The sequence below is a fragment of the Bos indicus x Bos taurus genome, chromosome 21, assembly GCF_003369695.1.
Source record: "Bos indicus x Bos taurus breed Angus x Brahman F1 hybrid chromosome 21, Bos_hybrid_MaternalHap_v2.0, whole genome shotgun sequence".
NCBI classification, from domain to species: domain Eukaryota; kingdom Metazoa; phylum Chordata; class Mammalia; order Artiodactyla; family Bovidae; genus Bos; species Bos indicus x Bos taurus.
Window position 1 is genome coordinate 64,843,006 of NC_040096.1, and position 18,316 is coordinate 64,861,321.

The following is an 18,316-nucleotide window of genomic DNA, read 5'->3' on the forward strand; positions in this document are numbered from 1 at the left end:
CCGTGATAAAGCCTAGCTGTCAGGAGAAGAAACTCGCTGCACTTCTGCATACCAGTGCTGGTGGGGGAGCGCTGACGTGTCAGAGCATCTTACCAACTTCAGATAAGTCACTTGTGTTTTCTGTTGTTGTTATTCAATCACTACGTTGTATCCAACTCTTTGCCACCCCATGGACTGCAGCATGCCAGGCTCTCTTGACTTTGTGCTTTTGCATTCCAATCCCCTGTGATGAGAAGGATTTTTTTTTTTTTTTAATATTTACTTTTTAAAAAATTTGGCTACGCTGGATCTTAGTTGCAGCAGATCAGATCAGTTGTTCAGTCGTGTCCGACTCTTTGCGACCCCATGAATCGCAGCATGCCAGGCCTCCCTGTCCATCACCAACTCCCAGAGTTCACTGAGACTCATGTCCATTGAGTCGGTGATGCCATCCAGCCATCTCATCCTCTGTCGTCCCCTTCTCCTCTTTCCCCCAATCCCTCCCAGCATCAGAGTCTTGTCAGATGAGTCAGCTCTTCACATGAGGTGGCCAAAGTACTGGAGTTTCAGCTTTAGCATCACTCCTTCCAAAGAAATCCCAGGGCTGATCTCCTTCAGAATGGACTGCTTGGATCTCCTTGCAGTCCAAGGGACTCTCAAGAGTCTTCTCCAACACCACAGTTCAAAAGCATCAATTCTTCGGCGCTCAGCCTTCTTCACAGTCCAACTCTCACATCCATACATGACCACAGGAAAAACCATAGCCTTGACTAGACGGACCTTTGTTGGCAAAGTAATGTCTCTGCTTTTGAATATGCTATCTAGGTTGGTCATAACTTTCCTTCCAAGGAGTAAGCATCTTTTAATTTCATGGCTGCAGTCACCATCTGTAGTGATTTTGGAGCCCAGAAAAATCAAGTCTGACACTGTCTCCACTGTTGCCCCATCTATTTCCCATGAAGTGATGGGACAGATGCCATGATCTTGGTTTTCTGAATGTTGAGCTTTAAGCCAACTTTTTCACTCTCCACTTTCACCTTCATCAAGAGGCTTTATAGTTCCTTTTCACTTTCTGCCATAAGGGTGGTGTCATCTGCATATCTGAGGTTATTGATATTTCTCCCGGAAATCTTGATTCCAGCTTATGTTTCTTCCAGCCCAGCGTTTCTCATGATGTACTCTGCATATAAGTTAAATAAACAGGGTGACAATATACAGCCTTGATGTACTCCCTTTCCTATTTGGAACCAGTCTGTTGTTCCATGTCCAGTTCTAACTGTTGCTTCCTGACCTGCATACAAATTTCTCAAGAGGCAGATCAGGTGGTCTGGTATTCCCATCTCTTTCAGAATTTTCCACAGTTTACTGTGATCCACACAGTCAAAGGCTTTGGCATAGTCAATAAAGCAGAAATAGGTGTTTTTCTGGAACTCTCTTGCTTTTTCCATGATCCAGCGGATGTTGGCAATTTGATCTCTGGTTCCTCTGCCTTTTTTAAAACCAGCTTGAACATCAGGAAGTTCACGGTTCACATATTGCTGAAGCCTGGAAGTGCTGCACGTGTCCACTGGAGAAGGGAATGGCAAACCACTTCAGTATTCTTGCCTTGAGAACCCCATGAACAGTATGAAAAAGCAAAATGATAGGATACTGAAAGAGAAACTCCCCAGGTCAGTAGGTGCCCAATATGCTACTGGAGATCAGTGGAGAAATAACTCCAGAAAGAAAATGAAGGGATGGAGCCAAAGCAAAAACAATACCCAGCTGTGGATGTGACTGGTGATAGAAGCAAGGTCCGATGCTATAAAGAGCAATATTGCATAGGAACCTGGAATGTCAGGTCCATGAATCAAGGCAAATTGGAAGTGGTCAAACAAGAGATGGCAAGAGTGAATGTTGACATTCTAGGAATCAGCGAACTGAAATGGACTGGAATGGGTGAATTTAACTCAGATGACCATTATATCTACTACTGCGGGCAGGAATCCCTCAGAAGAAATGGAGTAGCCATCATGGTCAACAAAAGAGTCCAAAATGCAGTACTTGGATGCAATCTCAAAAACGACAGAATGATCTCTGTTCGTTTCCAAGGCAAACCATTCAATATCACAGTAATCCAAGTCTATGCCCCAACCAGTAACGCTGAAGAAGCTGATTGAACGGTTCTATGAAGACCTACAAGACCTTTTAGAACTCACACCCAAAAAAGATGTCCTTTTCATTATAGGGGACTGGAATGCAAAAGTAGGAAGTCAAGAAACACCTGGAGTAACAGGCAAATTTGGCCTTGGAATACGGAATGAAGCAGGGCAAAGACTAATAGAGTTTTGCCAAGAAAATGCACTGGTCATAACAAACGCCCTCTTCCAACAACACAAGAGAAGACTCTACACATGGACATCACCAGATGGTTAACACCAAAATCAGATTGATTATATTCTTTGCAGCCAAAGATGGAGAAGCTCTATACAATCAACAAAAACAAGACCAGGAGCTGACTGTGGCTCAGACCATGAACTCCTTATTGCCAAATTCAGACTTAAATTGAAGAAAGTAGGGAAAACCAGTAGACCTTTCAGGTATGTCCTAAATCAAATCCCTTATGATTATACAGTGAAAGTGAGAAATAGATTTAAGGGCCTAGATCTGATAGATAGAGTGCCTGATGAACTATGGAATGAGGTTCGTGACATTGTACAGGAGACAGGGATCAAGACCATCCCCATGGAAAAGAAATGCAAAAAAGCAAAATGGCTGTCTGAGGAGGCCTTACAAATAGCTGTGAAAAGAAGAGAAGAGAAAAGCAAAGGAGAAAAGGAAAGATATAAACATCTGAATGCAGAGTTCCAAAGAATAGCAAGAAGAGATAAGAAAGCCTTCTTCAGTGATCAATGCAAAGAAATAGAAGAAAACAACAGAATGGGAAAGACTAGAGATCTCTTCAAGAAAATCAGAGATACCAAAGGAACATTTCATGCAAAGAGGAGCTCGATAAAGGACAGAAATGGTATGGACTTAACAGAAGCAGAAGATATTAAGAAGAGATGGCAAGAATACACAGAAGAACTGTACAAAAAAGATCTTCACGACCCAGATAATCACGATGGTGTGATCACTGACCTAGAGCCAGACATCCTGGAATGTGAAGTCAAGTGGGCCTAAGAAAGCATCACTATGAACAAAGCTAGTGAAGGTGATGGAATTCCAGTTGAGCTGTTCCAGGTCCTGAAAGAGGATGCTGTGAAAGTGCTGCACTCAGTATGCCAGCAAATTTGGAAAACTCAGCAGTGGCCACAAGACTGGAAAAGATCGGTTTTCATTCCAGTCCCAAAGAAAGGCAGTGCCAAAGAAAGTAGCAGCATGTGGGATCTAATTCCCTGACCGGGGGTTGAACCTGGGCCCCCTGCATTGGGAGCACGGAATCTTAGCCCCTGGACCACCAGGGAAGTCCAAAAAGGACATCTTTTTTTGATGTTAGTTCTACAAGGTCTTGTAGGTTTTCACAGAACCATTCAGTTTCAGCTTCTTTGACATTAGCGGTTGTGGCATAGACTTGGATTACTGTGATGTTGAATGGTTTGCCTTGGAAATGAACCGAGATCATTCAGTCATTTTTGAGATTGCACCCAAGTACTGCATTTTGTTGACTATGAGGGCTACTCCGTTTCTTCTAAGGGATTCTTGCCCACAGTAGTAGGTATAATGTTCATCTGAATTAAATTTGCCCGTTCCTGTCCATTTAGTTCACTGATTCCTAAGATGTCAGTGTTCACTCTTGCCATCTCCTGCTTGAGCACTTCCAATTTCCCTTGATTCATGGACCTCACATTCCAGGTTCCTAGGCAGTGTTGTTCTTTACAGCATTGGGCTTTACTTGCACCCCCAGACACATCCACAGCTGAGCGTCGTTTCCACTTTTGGCCCAGTCTTTTCATTCTTTCTGGAGCTATTTCTCTGCTCTTCCCCAGTAACATATTGGATACTTTCTGACCTGGGGGCCTCATCTTCTGGTGTCATATCTTTTTGCCTTTTCATACTGTTCACGGGGTTCTCGAGGCAAGAATACTGGAGTGGTTTGCCATCCCCTCCTCCAGTGGACCACATTCTGTCAGAGCTCTCCGCTAGGACCCATCCATTTTGAGTGGCCCTGCACGACGTGGCTCGTCACTTCTTTGAGTTGCGCAAGCCCCTTTGCCGCAACAGGTCTGTGGTCCATGAAGGGGAGTTGTGTTTCAGCACCCGGCCAGAGAGACAGAGATGAGCTTAAGGGTATTTCAGTAGGTCAGATGTGGCACAAATATTGAGAGTCTGGGTATTTTTGTTTGTTTATTTTTGGCCGTTCTGGGTCTTTGATGCTGTGCACAGGCTATCTAGTTGCGGCCGGCAGGGGCTGCTCTTCTTTGCAGCCCATGGCCTTCTCACTGCAGTTGCTTCCCTGTCGCAGAGCATGGGCTCTGGAGCACAGGCTCAGTAGTTGTGGCTCATGGGCTTAGTTGCTCTGCAGCTTGTAGAATTTTTCCGGACCGGGGATCAAACCCATGGCCCCTCCCTTGGCAAGTGGGTTCCCATCAACTGCACCACCAGGGAAGTCCCAGGAGATTTTTAAAGAGAAAGACAACCAAATTATGTTTTAGCACACCTGTTTGTTCCCTGGAATAGCGCTGTTACTCCTCGAGAGAGGCTGTGTTGTGCGCACAGCCGTTTCTGGAGAGGCGGGTTAGGTAGAGGGGAAGCAGCAGCCCGCCCCTGGTCACCTGGCCCGGTCATGCAGTCTGTGTGGGCCGGCCACGACCCAGCCCCTGCCGTGGTGACTGGCTCAGGTGCAGGGTGACTGAGTCCTCTGTGGAACCCCTGCTGGGCTAGAGCTGTTAGGAAAGGTGCCGTCATGTCGGGATCAAGAAAGCCTCAAGTCATTGTAGCCCTCTTCCCACCATGTGGGTAAAGACCGTCTGAAAATGAAGCCAGAGAGGGTGGTAGGGTTCAGCAGAGGCCAAAGAAACGGAACTCGCCTGGCGTCATCGAGCCTGGGTGTCCCGTGTGCTGTCCTGCTCAATCCAGACTTAGCCAAGAGCCTTATCTTTTTTGCACTGTATGAACTTATTCCATTTTTCCCCGTTAGTGTCTGTCACTTACAACCTAAATAATCCCAAATAATTCAAAACCATGCCAGATAAATAAAAACAGAGTAAAACCTGTACCGTTTTTACCTCCAGAGGAGATGAGTGCCCCGGTAATCTTCACAACTGTCAGAGCACGTCCACTGGATTGTATCCATTAGGCTTCCAACAGAGGATTGTGGTCTGGGACACTTGTGGACTGAATTGTGTCCCCCTGTATTTGTGGGTCGAAGCTCTCAGCCCCAGTGTGACTGTATTTGGAGATGGGGCCTTTAAGGAGGTATTGAAGGTCAAACTGGTCATAAGGCTGGAGGCTTCGTCCACTGGGACTGTTCCTTTAAGAAGAGCAGAGTCTCCAGGAGACCTGCAGAGGGGAAGGCTGTGTGAAGTGCAGGGAGGGGTGTCATCCACAGGCCAGGGGAGAGGCCTCTCAAGGAAGCCGCCTGTCCATACCTCTATCTGGACTTTGGCCTCCTCCTCCTATAAGGAAGGGAGTTGCGACTGCTGGACACCCAGTCTGTGGTATTTCATTACCGCCGCCCAAGCTGACTGATGCAGACACATTTAAAACAGAGAATAGGATGCTCAGGCGACTCAGGATCTCGTCTGAAGACAGTCTGTGAAGGGCTTGGGGGGTACTTTCAGAAGAAGAAAAGGCATCTTTAGAACTGAAAAAGCTCTTGAGCTCTCCTCTGGCTCATTGCGCTAGGAGCCACATTTTTGGACCCAGTATTTAAGTACTTTTAATTTTCACTGGGGTCCCTTGAGGCACTTCAGCGGGAAAGGGAAGTAATATTTACTGAACACCCTCTGTGTCTTGGGCAGTTTATAGTTATTATATCTTCGTTTATCATTCAGAGCTAGACCATAGGATACAGATGGGACAGCTTCTGTAAATTCCGCTACTAAGTGCCAAGAGCTCTATTTATAATACGTTATTTAATTAACACCACACTCAGCAAGTTAGGAATTACCTCCCTCTTACAGATGAGGAAACAGAGCGGGAAAGGGTCTGAACTTGGGCATGATTGCCAGGGTAGCTCTCAGCAGAGCTGGGTCTAGGACTCTAATCTGACGACTCCTGTTCTGTTGCCTTTCTCCCCTGCCCTGTAAGGAGGGGAAGTGCAGCCCCGGGAAAGCTGAGGACCCGAGGCCCAGACAGGGCAGAGCAAAGCCAGACCGGACGCCCACACATGGTAAACGCACTTCCCTCACGAGAAGTTAACCGTTTCTATGTATCTTCCTGCTCTTTTTGCTTTGACATTTTCCTACCTACCTCGAAGTTTATACATCAGTCAGTCAGACCTTCGCTGGAGTTAGAGACCAAGAGGAAAGGCTTCCCCGGTTAACTCTGTTGTCCTCACGTGTAATTCTGATTTGGTCCACGAGTAGCTCCGTTCGTCAAAGTCACTCAACTGTCTTGTGCCTCAGGTTCTCCCTCTTTCAAATTAGCATGGCATGGTGAGCATGGAAGAGCTGACGAATGTGTGAAGTCTCACACTAAAAAGTCATGGTGTCGTTACTACATTCATAATATAGGAATATATAATGTACAGTCATGTATGTTTTGTCTTTGAATATGAATGTGACTATTATTGGCAACAATAGTCTACCTTCTGATGTCCCCTTTAATTCTAAGACCTTCAGGAACACAGTATTAATTAAAGGAGGAAGTGGTGTGTGGCAGCATGGAGAGGATACATTTAAAAGCTACAAGAACGCCTGGGTGTGAGACTGTGCTCCAGCAAGCCGTGAGATGTGGGCAAGTCCTTCACACGGCTTTGAATGCCCTCCTTCAATGCGGTGATGGATAGCCTCCCACGTCTGCCTCGCAGGACAGCTTCCCTAACCAGAGGCGTGATGTCTGTGCCTTCATTACAGTGTGGGGAGAGGAGGGGGAGTGGAGCACGCCGTGTACCGTGGCCTGGCTCCCGGGCGACTTGCCACCTGCCAGTGGCCTTGAGCCGCTCCTAGCTCCAGTTCACTCGTATCTAAAATGGAAAGAATGATAACAGATGTGAAGAGTCCAGTATGCAGTAGGTGCTCAGGAAAAGTCTTTAGAGAGAGACGATTATTAGACGTATACCCCGGATATGACATTTTCTATAATATATCACCAAGTGGCTTGCACCATGGATTTGGACCCGATGGATCAATTTGTCTAAGTGAGTGTATTTTTCCAGATACTCTTTGGCGAACAGTTTTTTATTTTTGTGAAAATGCAAATGCCTGTCTTAGAAAACTCTCTCTGAAAGTTTTGCTTTTGATTTGCAGAGAGTAGGACATTTCTAAGGCGGGAATCAATTACTTAAGCACTGACAGAGTGAATTGAATCAGAGATTAGTGAATAGTGGTGCCGTGTCCTCTAGAGCAGCCCTGACCGACAGAAACAGAACCCAAGCTGCAAGTCAGAGCCATGTGCAGTGTTTTAAATACTTAATCGCCCTGTTAAGTAAAAGGAACAGATAAAATTAATTTCAGCAATCTTATCTAAAGTACTGTATCTAAAATACTATAATTTCAACACGTAATCAACATATAAATTAGTGATGAGCTATTATTAGACGACTTTTGGTCCTAAGTCTTTGAAGTCTGGTGTGTCTTTTACACTAGTATCACTCCTCAGACCTGCCCCATTTCTGCTGCTCCTGGTCACATGTGCCTCAAGGCATGGCTTTGGACCCTGCAGCTCCTGAGTCCCCCTGAACTGAGGAGGAACTCAGACCTCTGTTACATTATTGCATTTAGCAAATGGACTCGAAATTGCTGAGCCAAATAGAATCTCCAGATTTGTGCAGTTTCCTTGCTCTGTATTGGGTTTCACTGCTTTTGGAGGTTTCCAAACGCTCCGTGAATTACTCCTGGTTTCTCTGTTCCTGATGAGAGCACCGTGGAGACTCTGCCCCCTTTAACCCCCATGTCTGTGGGCAGTGGTCCCTGAGCAGGAACACCCCGTGACAGGGCTTCAGCAGCAGCCCCTAGCTCGAGGCAGCCCCTGTGCTTTCTGCTGGGGGAGTGGGAATGCTCTTTCTGGTGACTTGGAGCCCTTTTGAAAAACTAATGGAAATTATTAACAGCGTCGCTGAGAAAGTCCAACGTGCTTAAGCCACAACGTGGTGTGCAGTTTCAGGGGAATATGGATCCAGGAGCCAGGCTGCACACCTCCAGCGTCGAGCGAGACATGTGGCGCGCCCCCATTTGTGAGGGAGGGGAGGGTTGGGGAGCTCACAGCACACTGGACCGTGCACAGGGCAGGCAGAGAAGAGATGCAGAGCTGGCACCTGCAGCCCCCAGACAGAGCTTGCTAATTTAAAGTCTTTTAATTCTTCATGACTCGTGACTTTTCTTAAACACAGAGGTTTTGCTTAAACACACACACGCAGCAGCAACCCCTCTATCCGGAATCCCATGTTAGAACTGTCCAAAGACTTCCCTAGGGCTCCAGTGGTAAGACTCCGTGCTGTCAGTGCAGGGGGTCTGGGTTCAATCCCTAGTCTGGGAACTAGGTCACAGATGCCCAGGAGGAAGATTGAAGATCCTGTGTGCCTCAAATAAATATTTAAAAAAAAAAGAGGATGCACTTTCTATTTAAAAAGAAAGAAAGAAAAAGCTGTTGAGAAAGCTTCATACAAAGCCATAGGAAAATAAACACGGGCTGAGCACTCCCAGGCTGCCGGGAAGATAAAGTCAAACCTGGTGACTCCCCTCGCGGAGCCCACAGTGGCAGACCCAGAAACAGACCTTGTCGTGGGATCCGAGCTGCAGACCTGGGGTTGGGGGACCTGACGTGCACGTGCTGCTGGGCGTATGCTGAAAAGGCTCCGGCAGAGACAGGGCCTGACAGTGGTCCTCCCACGTGCTGGGGGCGTGGGGTGGGGACAGGGATGGACCAACGGGACGAGACCGGCCGGGGCACGTGCCAGGAATAAGCTCCCCAGTGCTGAGGCTTGGGAGGGCTTTATACCACTTCCCGCAGGAGAGCCGTCCTCTTCAGAGGGCTTTATGTGAGCACCTGATGTCATCAGATTTGCGTTTTACCCGGTTATTCTTGGAACTGTGAGAGGTGGGTTTGAAGGTGCTATATCTGGAGACAGGGAAGCCTCTTAGGAAGCCAAGTTAGTCCAGGTGAGAACTCCCGGGGTTTGATCTGGGCTATCAGTTCTTGGCAAATAATTCGATGAGGAATTGGAAAGGATTTCTAGGTTGCCTGCCAAATAAGTTATAGGAGCCTTTATTAAAGTAGAAACTCTTACTTACCTGGCAGGGGAGATTCCATGATCACGAAGGTGGTTTTCCCAGGGCGAGGCTTTCCATTGCACTCTGGATGTGCTGACCCCTGCGATTTCCCCAAATGTGGGAGACATGACAGCATAATTTGTGGTCGTGGGGACTGCATTCGTGCTTTCCCCTAAGGGGGAATAAAAAGCAGAAACTGTTCAAAGAAAATCTGGGCACAGAGACGATGACAGAGGAGCTCGTTCCAGCTGGTGTGTTGATACCACCCCATCCGAGGGTGCTGAGCCTCCTGCATGGGGTTGATGAAGTTAGAGCCGCCTGTGAAAGGGCTATGGGAAAGTGGGGGACCACTGAGGGGCAGGAGCCAGACGAGGAAGCTTTGAGGGGCTCTCTTCTTGTCAGGACACTGAGGCAGAGAGGGGACTCGCTTGTCCGAGGCCAATGGGGGACGGATGGGAGACTCAGGACCAGCTGCCCAAGTCACGTGCCTCCTGGGCTCTTTCTTCTGTGCCCCAAGGGCAGTGTCTCTTGAGTTTAGGATTTTATGGAGGCTGCTAGCACGTGAGATTAGCATGGCATCCTTCTTGTTTACAGGGCAGGGAGCATCTAGGAAAAGTTCTGGGTGACAGTTCTTATCCCAAAGGCCAGGCTAGAAAAGGTTTCTTTATATACATGTATGAAACAGCCCACTGCTTTTGTCCTAGCTTTGCAGGATACCTGTGGCTTCTAGGTCTGCTGTCGCCTCATCAGTCCCAGGCAGCATCAGAATCAGTCACCTTATTAGATCATCTTACAGGTGATGAAATAGGCCAGGGGTAGAGAGGTGAAGGCAATGGCACCCCACTCCAGTACTCTTGCCTGGAAAATCCCATGGACGGAGGAGCCTGGTAGGCTGCGGTCCATGGGGTCACGAAGAGTCGGACACGACTGAGCAACTTCACTTTGACTTTTCATTTTTATGCATTGGAGAAGGAAGTGGCAACCCACTCCAGTGTTCTTGCCTGGAGAATCCCAGGAACGGCGGAGCCTGGTGGGCTGCCGTCTACGGGGTCGCAAAGAGTCGGACACGACTGAAGCGACTTAGCAGCAGCAGCAGCAGCAGAGAGGTGAAGAGATCTGCCTGGGGTCCCTCTGCTGCTCAAGGACAGAGCTCGCGCTGGTCTGCGTCTTGTGGTCCCAGGGTCAGGCCATTTCACGGTCACAGACTGTACTTCCTTCATCCAGTAGTCTTCCATTTAAGCAACTGCCCGTGTCTGGTCCTGCACTGGGGCCTGGGGCTGCAGAGACGACCAAAGCAGCGTCCCACCCAGTGACTCAGTTAGGGGTGGTTTCCCAGAGGACACAGCGCTGCAGTGGACACAGCTGGATGGAGCGAGGTGGTGTCTGCCCTGTCTTTTCCCTTGCGGGTTCACAGGTAGGTCTGTTTGTTGTCAATCAGTTTGGGCAGTACCTTGAGTAATCATTTCCTGGCTATGAACTCAAAGTTGAAAAAGAGGCTGGTATTGGTGGGAAATCGAGATTATTAAAATTTTAGAGCTCAAAGGCTTTGTGAAGAGTTGATGATCTCCTGGGGATGTGGAGTTGATGATCCCCTGAAGGCCTGACGGCTAGAGCAGCTAGATCTAGTCACTGTCACATATATGACTTCAAGGCAGCGACTTCGAAGACACTCCACTGAAGTGTCAGGTGGTAGCAGCGTGTGCAAGCACAGATACGTTAGTTCACAGATGGCAGGCCAAGATGATAGTGAAAGGTTGTTGTTGAATCACGCGAATACACCGGGATTCTTGGCCCCCGGAGGAGAAGAATTCAATCCGGGGCCAGAGACGAGGCTTGATCACTCAGAGCTTTTGTGTAATAAAGTTTTATTAAAGTATAAAGGAGATAGAGAAGGCTTCTGACATAGGCATCAGAAGGGGGCAGAAAGAGTACCCGCCTGCTAGTCTTCAGCTGGATGTTACATAGTCACTAGCAGTCTGTTAATGAAAGAAAGGAATGTCTTAAAATTCAAAATGGCACCAGGCCCCTCACCCATAAGAAGCATTTTGGGATAGTCTTGGCGCCAAATGGTTTATCCTGGGCCATAAAATGATTAACTTGAATCTTGAAGAAGAACAGATCACCATACAAATAGCTTCATTTACATAGATTAGGGGAACAATATCCATACTGGTTTGTCAAGTAGGTTCTGGGCCAAGAGGCGGAACCGACTTGGAGACAGAGTTTGGGGTAAAGGCATAGTACATTAGCATAGCTTAAGACGAACATTTCCATAAGAAAAAGGCACTGGTTATCTCTAGGCTCAAGAATAGCTAACTTCAGGCCAAACCAGGTGTCATTATGGCAACACAGTATTTTAAGAGAAACCTCCCTTTAAATTTGTATAGAGAAGGAAAAAATATTGCTAGTTTGTTTCCTCCTGCCGCTTAAGAGAGATAAAAATGTCTGACACTTGCAGGCTATTTCCTCCATTTGGAGACCCCTGGCCTTCCTGCCTGTTACCCTGTCAATAGGGGTTTTTTTGGTTTTTTAAATTTTTAAATCATGAACTCTGTAATTAGCTGGATCTAGACTGATGAAATTGAAGTGCAATTCAGTGGAAGTTGAAGAGTCCCCCAAACTAGGAAGTGCCCACCCAGGGTTGTATGGAATGTGATTCCACCACTCTGCCAGAAAGATCACACTGTAATGTAAAGTAGCAAACATGATGTTGTGGTGTGACTTTGATTTGGCTTGGTGATGGGGAAAAGGTAATTCTTGCAAATGTTGCTACTTCATCGTAATTACTTGCGGTGGAACTTTGTCTCGAATTTTTCCCATTGCACTGAATGAGCTGCATTCCTTAGTTGAGAGCTACTGCTGGAGACCCCTGTGAACAAATAAACTGGCACCCGGATAAATGGCCTTCCCTGTATTTCTAGAGCTCCACACCCCTCTGACAAGCTTCTCTGACAGTGACATGTCCTGTTTTTCAGGAGTTTTTCCCCATTCATTGTTTTATTTAATCTTCACAAGCAGAGTGGAAACAAAGAAGCTGACTCAGACCAGACTCAACATGGTGTGAGCCTCAGTGCCGAGTGTGCTCAGGGGACCTGCTCATCCCACCCCTCATTTTAAAGCTTAGATGACAGTCCTGGAAGGTGACGCGTTTCCCTGAGACCTGGAGCCCGGCAGCTGTAGCCTGTGTGTCCCCTGTCCACCACACCTACCCCGTGCGTCCCTGAAGCCCGGTGAGGGCATCGGTCACAGGAGAAACGTTAGTGGGAGCTAAGCCGTCAGCAGCAGAACTGCCTGAAACAGCAGCCAGGCTTTTTGAACAAAGATATTTTTTAAGAAGACAGTTTTTTTTTTTTTAAAAATTAGCTCATTAACAAAGTAATTCTATCTCCTGTCAGCAGAGGCTAAGGAGCTCAGCTATAGCAGCTGCCTCCCTAGTAACAGTTTTCATTGGCTACCCTCAGAAGCAGCATCATTGGCTTCTGTGGAATAGAGAATTTAAAAATAGACTGGACTTGGTTTGCAGAGCAGGGAGGGCTCCTCAAGGTGAGCTGGTGGTTCTCTCACCGTGAGGACAGGCAGCGATGCGCAGAGAGGCGGGGGCGCCCTGCAGTTAGGCAGCCAGCCTCCAATCAGGGCCTCCGCCTCCACCACCGGGGGCCTGCGTGCTTGCCCTCACAGCGCAGCCCTTTCAGAGGGACCTCCCCCCTCTCCGCGCCCCCTTTGTGGGCTGCATCAGGCTGGGGCGAGGTGCCTGTCAGCTGCCCGAGAGGGTGCTGACCGAGGCCTGCCCTGCTCTGCAAGCTCGGGAACGCTGGGTAAAGCGTTTCATCCTTCTGAGCTTCAGAAAATATGTTTTTATCTTGGCCTCTTCCACCACCGACCTACCGCACTGATGAGACTGTTGTGATGACTGAGAGTGTGAAACCAGCCTCTTTAAATGCAGATCGCTGTAGAAATGTTAAAGGCTGTTCTAGCTAGGAGTCAGAAATAGACCTCCACTGCCTGCCTCCTCCTCTGCTTTTCTCTTTCCCCTAGTCTCTCTCCTCCCCCTCTCCCTGTTGGTGCTGCTCTGACTCCAGGTCTCCAGCATCAGCCAAGCTCCTGCCCCGGCCCCTGTCCTTCAGGCTCGTTTCCTCTGCTGCCCAGGTGTAGAGCGGTGAAGGCTGTATGACCTGGGACACCTGTCTGAGGTGCCAGGAGACCTGCGTTCAGGTTCCAGCCTTTCCACTAACTCGCTGTGGCTTTTTAAATAAGCTGCTGCTTCTCTGTGGGCCTGTCTCCTTTTCAGCAGGCCTGCTCCACATTGGCACAGTTGACATTTGGGCCCAGGTGATCCTTTGTTGTGGGGGCTGCCCTGTGTATTGCAGGCTGTTTACAGCGTGGTCGGTCTCACCTGCTGCATACCAGTAACCTCCCTGGTCGGGAGCCTCTGCTTTATAGCGTTGTTGTTCAGTTGCTAAGTCCTGTCCAACTCTCTGACAACCAGGCTCCTCTGTCGATAGCATTTTCCAGGCAAGAATACTGGAGTGCGTTACCATTTACTTCTCTAGGGGATCTTCCTGACCCAGGGATTGAACCCATGTCTCCTCCATTGGCAGGCGGATTCTTTACCGCTGAGCCACCAGGGAAGCCTCACTGATTTTTAAGAGTAAGGGTAATCATAAAACCAGGACCCACTTTGCAGATTCTCTTGAGCATCATATGAAATAGAGTGAGATATTTTCTAAACTCTAGCACGGTCTTCTGCTGCCTTAATCCCCTGTTCAGGCTGAACGTGCACAGTCGCTGCTCCTAACTGCCCTGCCTGGGAGCAGCGCTCTCCTGCGCACTCAGGTCACCCCGTGCTCTCCCAGCAGTGTCCTTGCAGCCAGCAGCATGTTGCGTTTGACCGTCCTGAGTGCAGGCGTGTGTTTCATTTCACATCACCTGCCTGGTGTTCCGCACAGTGCATGCCCTGTCACAGGCGCCCACGTGTGCTTGTTACGTGAATACATCTCTCCCCTGGGGACAGTGCTTTTTCACTCTTCCCCACCCATCATCTGCTTTGATCCTCGCCAGAACTCTCTCAGCCAGAACGGGCTGGGGTTGCTTCTCTCTCCTCCTGTGGCTGAGCACACGTGAGGAAGGAGGAGATGGGACAGCCAGCCTGGGTCCTCGGTGACTTCCTCCTGCACCGCGCCCCTGCCTGGGGAGCTTGGGGAGGGGACTGGCAATAAGTTCCAGTGTTACTATGTGTCTGCTTTGTTCTGTCCCCAGTATATTAATTAAGACTAAATCACTCCGTGATTTTTGTTCTCCCTGTGAGTCTGTGTTTATGGTTAACCAGCAGAATGCATCATGGAGTGAATCGATGAATTCCTGGAATGCTGTGAGGCCACTGTGAGCCCTGATGATGATAAGCAGTCTTGACAACTTTTTCCTCCAGCCATTATCCTGAATCCCATGAAAGCCAAGTTGACTTCCAGCCTAATTAGAGCAGTAGGTCACCCAGAAGCAGCTCAGAGCAGAACTAAAATCTTGAGAAGAGACCTGTCTGATGTGATGCAATATTTTCCCTCCATCTTGTCATTGAAAACAAAAATGTTGAAATTTCAGGTGTAGGATTCCATTCTCTTTAAAGGCTTCTGAGACAGTGAGCCTGCAAGACTGAAAATGCAAAGGGTCAGAAGAACCCAGGAGACACTGTACAGAAAGGAGGCACTGGGTGATTTGTTGTTGCTCTTCAGTCACAGTCGTGCCTGGCTCTTTGCTGCCCTGTGGACCGCAGCAAGCCTGTCCTTCACCGTTTCCCGGGATTTGCTCAGACTCATGCCCTTTGAGTCCGTGATGCCATCCAGACAGCTCATCCTCTTCTCCTCCTGTCCTCTAATCTTTCCCAGCGAGTCTTCAGCGAACACAGTGTTGACTAAAAATTTTGACAAACAGTAAAAAGAAGTCCTGGACTAAGCATCAGGAGGCTTGGTTTCCAAATTCAGTTTTGCAACCACTGTTTTGAGACCGTGGGCAGATCTCTTTCACGTGACCTGAGCCTCTTCACGAGGCCATTAAACCCAAAGACAGAAACAAGTCATCTGTTCAAAACAGTCCGTTGGGCCAGCTTTGGCAGTCACACAGAATCAAACTCAAACAAATCATTCCATCCAGCCTCCTATAAAACAGATGGCCCTTACACTTAAAACTGACCGGATGGCCTGTGTCAAACCCAAACAGTTTTCCCACTCTAAAGCAGGAAGCATAGCTTGTCCATCTCCGACTCCAGCATCGAGCACATTCCCTGCTTGCAGCCACCGGCCCTGATTACCTCCCTCGGGATCCCATCAAAGCAGCGTTCTGCCTCTCCAGTGAGCTCCATTTCATAGGCCCAGAGCGCGTGCTCTCGCTTCCCTTCGTCTCTCAGCCAGGCCTTATGTGTTCTAATGGCGGCTTGCCTCACTGGCTTAGTCACCCTCCCAGAATGTTTCCAGGGGCCAGTACCTCTCATATTGTGATACCAAAACCTGATCACATCATTCCTTCTGTGCTCCAGCCTGACAGGGCCTGGTTACATACCTCACGGCCTGTATCACTAAATAACTGAGTCAAATACCCATTCAGTGCTCCTGATTCAAATTCTGTGTTCCAATAATGAGATGTGTGTACGATACCAGTAAGGTACCTCGTGATTTTTCAAGATGACTTAGGGAGATGTTAGACAACTGATGTTTGGCAAAGGTGCAAAGGCAGTTCAATGAACAAACCAATGTCTTTTCAGCAGATGTTCAAGTTGGAACAATTAGATGTGAATATGCCCCCAAAAATGAACTTTGACCTAACTCCTACGCATTGGACAAAAGTTACCTCAAAATGGATGCTAAACCCAAGTGTAAAATACGAAACTATAAAAATTCTGGGAGAAAACCGGAGACAACCTTCATGACCTAGGGTCAGGCAAAGGGTTTGACCCAAAGCAACCATCCATAAAAGAAAAAAGATGAATTGGACTTAGTCAAATTAAAATAATTTTGGTTTCCTCAAAATTAAAACCTGTTAACTCTGTGAAAAGACACCGTGGGGAGCAATGAAAAGGCGCAAGACAGCCTTGGGAAAATGATCGCACACCCCAAGGCCTCGTCTGCAGAACGTGTGGAGAAACTCTCAAAGCTTAGCAGTGACAGAACAGCCTGGGTTTAAAAAGCAGGCAAAATACTGAATGGACATTTCACCAGAGAGGATGTACAGAAGGCAGACAAGCACATGGAGAGACACAGCATCCTCAGTCATCAGAGAAACGCAAGTTACAATTCCAGCGAAGTATGGCAACACGTTTACTGAAACGGCTGAAATAAAGAAAACCCTGACGGTGCCAAGTGCGGGCTCGGGTACGGCTCTCTGGCGTTGCTGGTGGGAATAGAAATGGAACAGCTACTCTGGAAGACAGTGCCATTGGCAGCTTCTTATGAAGTTAAGCATATAGAGACTGCATTAGTATAACATTCTATGAAAGGAAACGGTGGCGATGGAGAACAGGTCAGTGGGAGAAAGTGGCAGGGGGAGGTGTGAGCCCGAAGGGGTAGTGGAGGGAGTTTTGGGGGTACAGGAGCTCAGTCTGGTTGTGGTGATGGTTACTCATATCCAGACAGGCATTAAACTCATTCCAAATGAAGTAAAAATCAAAACCAAAGCAAAACAGAAGTTCTGAGGAACAAACAAAAAGCACCAGTAGTTGGAATGATGAAAAATGGTTCCTCAGTGTCCTGCCCCTTTGGAGTTATAGTTATGATTAATAGTTAACTAGCTAATGTGTCCTGTTATCTTCAAATGCTTATTAAAGCCGTTGCACGTCACTGAAAGGAGGCAGAAGGCTTGGAAACATTCAGATACTCAACTTACAGCTTGAGAAGTTAATTGTTCTTGGGCCAAGTTCCTAGACTTCCCTTAAAGCCTGAGCACAGTTCGAGTTCATGGGCATTGCCTTGAAGTCACAGAGCATGTACACTGCAACAGCTAGATTCCGGGAAGGCCTTTTTAGTCAGAAATCCCGTTTCCTTCTATTTTCACTTCGTTCTCTAGAAGGCTGACATCACTTGAGAGTTGTCACCCTCCTTGAGGTCCTTTCTACTGGGATTATTTCTGATGTGAGCCAGAATGGTGAGGTGATTTTCCTCAACAGCCTCCAAGTCCCACCAATTCATAACCAACCCATTTGGAAGCATTGCAGTTGCTATATTGGGGGTGTTTTTTAAATCATAACTTTATTCAGACATAATTTACATACCATTAAATTCATCCAGTTAAAGTGTAGTGTTCAGTACACTTTAATATATTCTGTTTTGCCTCTGTTACCACAGTGAATTTTGGACCATTTTTGTCACCGAAGGGGAAATTCTGTACCGCTTAGCCGTCCTTTCCCATTTCCCCCCAGTCCCTTCCCCCAGCAACCACCAAGCTACTTCTGTCTCTGTGGATCTGCCTACACTGGGCATTTCAGTAAATGGAATCTTGTAACGTGTGGTTCTTTTGACGGGCTTCTCTCTCCTGGGCTGACATTTTCAGGGTGCCCGCACGTTGTCCCTGCGTCACTCTTGCAGATGATGAATTACACAAGTCCATCCAAGAAGCAGTGCTTCCTCTAGTGCCTCCCCGCAAGGGGACAGAGGTGTAGTGGAGGCATCACTGTGATAAGTGAGATTTGTGAGGTGATGGAATTCCAGTTGAGCTATTTCCAGTCCTAAAAGATGATGCTGTGAAAGTGCTGCACTCAATATGTCAGCAAATTTGGAAAACTCAGCAGCGGTCACAGGACTGGAAAAGGTCAATTTTCATTCCAATCCCAAAGAAAGGCAATGCCAAAGAATGCTCAAACTACCGCACAATTGCACTCATCTCACACGCTAGTAAAATCATGCTCAAAATTCTCCAAACAAGGCTTCAATAGTACGTGAACCGTGAACTTCCAGATGTTCAAGCTGGTTTTAGAAAAGGCAGAGGAACCAGAGATCAAATTG

General features: G+C 47.7%; 1 protein-coding gene and 1 non-coding gene across 13 annotated transcripts in view; both read left to right on the plus strand.

Annotated features, from left to right (window-relative positions):
- The window catches only part of EVL (Enah/Vasp-like), a 147,230-nt gene that overhangs the window by 51,991 nt on the left and 76,923 nt on the right, over positions 1-18,316 (plus strand). The window lies entirely within an intron of this gene.
- LOC113880215 lies at positions 9,346-9,506 on the plus strand. The gene has a single exon (XR_003507677.1). It is a non-coding gene; the product is annotated as a U1 spliceosomal RNA (small nuclear RNA).